A 3533-nucleotide genomic window follows, 5' to 3' on the forward strand; every position below is an offset into this window, starting at 1 on the left:
GAGTAAAAGCTTCATACTGACCATATGATATATAAATACCATATTAAATAATTATTTAATAAAACTTTTGATTTTATTAAAAAGTCTCTTCCTTACTCTATATATATATATCTTCAACTGCTCAAAATGTTGCAGAGAAAAATGTTCATTCAGACATACATTAACTTATTTGAATTGCATAATTGGCATTCTGTACAGAGCTCAAATTTTGAAATTTAGTTTTATGAGCCTTCAAGCTTACCATTGAACTACTACTAATCTGTGGTCTAAAATGTTTCATTTATTATTGTCCACACTTTTGATGTTGAAATTTAAGGTGTATGATGTATTTAACAAAATGTTGAAATATCTTTGAAGATGACACTAATGTTACTGTTATAGTAGGCCAACAAAACCTCATCTCATAGAAATAATTATTTACCCTGTATCTTTCCATTTCTGAATTATTTCTCATCAATTGACTTTTGAAACACCCTGCACAATTACAGAATTGTATAAAAATTTACAAAAATGTTACCTTCCAACAACAGTTTTAAATGAACCAAAACAGCATTATAAAAACATTGCACTTAATTTCTTTTACCTTTCTAAAATAGATACTGGTAACAAAATATGAAAAGTAGACAGCAATAATTTTTTTACAGTAAAGTATTTCTGTTAGGTATTTACAAACACTGATTGTTTTCTTTGTTGACCAGTTTCACAACTAACAGTATTAACCGATTCATTATCTATGGCTCCATTAATCAATTAGTTCTGTGTTCCTCAATCTGTGGTACATACAAGGGAAAAATAAAAATCACTAAGTTCTACCACCCAACTGTCTTTCCTTAAGTCAGAAGTTTGAATCATAAACCTTCTCTCTCATTTAACTAAACTTGAGGAAATTTGAAGTTAAAGAGTAATAACTTGTAAGGCTAAAGTTATTTGGCGACAGGAGCCTGTTATAAAGTCGTGTTTAACAAAAAAACAAAACAGCAATGCATTTTATTTATTGGATAACTGAAAATAACAATTAGAAACATTACTGTTGATCAGTCAAATATTTTTGTGTAAATAAATATAATCAAATTTCAATTAACTGACTATTGAAATAATGAAACACTAATACTGATTGATTTAATCATAATTTCAGTCATATTCCATTTAAGTAACTCTACTGGATGTAATTGCTGCTTATAGGCAATCACTTATACTGATCAAACTGCTCAACTCTATGGTCAATACATTAATCTAGCTTTATTTTTATTTAGTAGACTTAAGATATTCAAGCTACTAGAAAGACACTGAATGCAAAGATGTGTAAAATTCATCTTTTAACAGTCCAAGAAATTTACATTTGTTTCTTAATAAATCATCAGTACATTTTTTAATTAGTGTTTAAGATGCCTTTATTATAAAGAAAACTTTCAACAATGTATTTAATTTTAAACACCATACAAATAACAGTTTCATTTACAACTTTATTGTTTGTTTAATACAATTACACAACATTCACATGCCAAGTTTAAGGTCTATCATACTTTTGGCTTTAATAAAGTTTAAAGCAAAACTATTTACAAGATAATTTGACTTCTTTTAAAGCTCCTATTAAATTGTTTGTTTTCTTAAAAAGTTAAATACTTTGGTATGAATAATTTAATAAAATATCCCCCCCGCTTGTAAATGAAGAACGAAAGTAAAAGTGTTTAATCTTTTCCACAATGGAATGTCAGTAACAGGTTGAAATGTTTTAGGACAAACACACACAAGTTACATATCTCAGTGTATTTTTCATTTAACTATTATAATTTATGCAGCTTTAAATAGTGGTAATAGTATCACATAATTTTAGTACTACAAAACAATCATGGTGTGTCTTTGTATGTTAAATCAAACAAAGAAAACATACATCTCTAACTTCTTATGAAATGTGTGTTATTTAAAATTTACTTTTGTTCTATTAATTATATATTTTGCATTGCTATGAAGAGTGTAATGCACCAGTTTAACATTTAAAACATAATGGGATAATTCCAATTTTCAATTATTAAATAGACACACCAAAATACACATCATTGCAAGTAAATTATTTCAGATTTGAAGAGTAATTGAAACAAAATTATTTAAGTAACAAACAAAATTAAATAGTACAAAGCAACAGTGGTAATCATATTCAATATGTCAACATTTTTCATGCATTTTTTAAAAAAGAAATCTACCCTGATTTCATTCTTAATCAAAAGAAAAAATATGACAGTGTGGTATGCAAAATGATGAAGACTGCAGACCTAAAATCAAGAATATTGCCATCAACAAGCTACTACTATTATGTATATTTACATTTTGTCATCCTGAAAAAATAAACCACGTATTTAAGTAATATATGAACAAACAAACAAAAATATTTTATATTGAATTTGGTAATTATAAGATATAAAATTTATCTGTATTTCTTAAATAGAAATTCACGTTTTTGTGAAAAGCATTTATAGTACTGGAATTTAGTAGATGGTATTCTTATAAACTATTCTTTTATTGGTTCATCTATTGGGTTAAAGTATCTATGTAAACATTTTCTCTTTTTGTGCATTCTTCTGACATGAGATGGTAGATTGTCCCTACGAGCTGACGGTAAAAGTACAATGTGGACACAAGTGAGGTTTCTCACCAGTGTGCATTCTGATGTTGTATAATCTTTTTAACTGGATACTAGCAAAATTACAGATGTGCACAGGAAATGTTTATCATTCGGTGTTTCTTCATGTGCTTCTCAAGTCTGCATCTGTGGGGCGATCCTTACCACAAATTTTGCAGCTAACCTTGATCGTGAAGTACTTGTTTCCAGAATTGTGCACTTTTGATGTTTTCTGAGGCTTTATATACAGTGCAAGTGTAAGGACACAGAGTGCATTTATATTCCTCAGCATTGTGTTTATAACGCGTAATGGAGGTGTTTCTGGCTTATGTAGTCTCTTACCACAAGGATGGTAGCCTTCTTGTAAAACATGTTTTGAATATGTTTATCAATTTATCTCGTAAGCTGAGAGGTATAAGAGCAAGATGGACAACTATATATTTTGGTTGCTTGGTGAGCTGTCAATATCCACATTCTTAGATTTCTTTGACTTTGATATTTTTTAGTTTGGAATGATAGCCCTTAATGTGTTTTTTTTGGTGCTGCTTTCGACTTTTCATCATGGCACCACATTCACCACAGTCATAACCTACTGTAGGAGTTTCTTCCATCTTTATGTTATCTGTATCTATAATCAGCCTTGTGTCATCAAAAGCTGATCCATCTAAACTGACTCCAAAGCCATCTGACATCGTATGCTGACTGCCACAAGCTGATCGTCAATTATAATTTCATTACCAACTGAAGAACCTACCACCACTACCTCCCTCAATAATATCTTCTTGTTTTATCATGCTATTTGGTACCAAGATTATCTCACCATGAGTTATCTCCATCTCCACCAACTTCAACATTCTGTTCTACAATCATTTCATTTCCAACAATTTCTTCTAGAACAACTTGTTCAGCATGTTTT

At 29.5% G+C, this 3533-nt stretch overlaps 1 pseudogene; it reads right to left on the minus strand.

Moving 5' to 3' along the window:
* Window positions 1-2506: 2506 nt before the first annotated feature.
* LOC143235639 (zinc finger Y-chromosomal protein 1-like) lies at window positions 2507-3471 on the minus strand (annotated as a pseudogene).
* Between the last annotated feature and the right edge of the window lie 62 nt (window positions 3472-3533).

Source organism: Tachypleus tridentatus, chromosome 12 (genome assembly GCF_004210375.1).
Source record: "Tachypleus tridentatus isolate NWPU-2018 chromosome 12, ASM421037v1, whole genome shotgun sequence".
Lineage (NCBI taxonomy): Eukaryota > Metazoa > Arthropoda > Merostomata > Xiphosura > Limulidae > Tachypleus > Tachypleus tridentatus.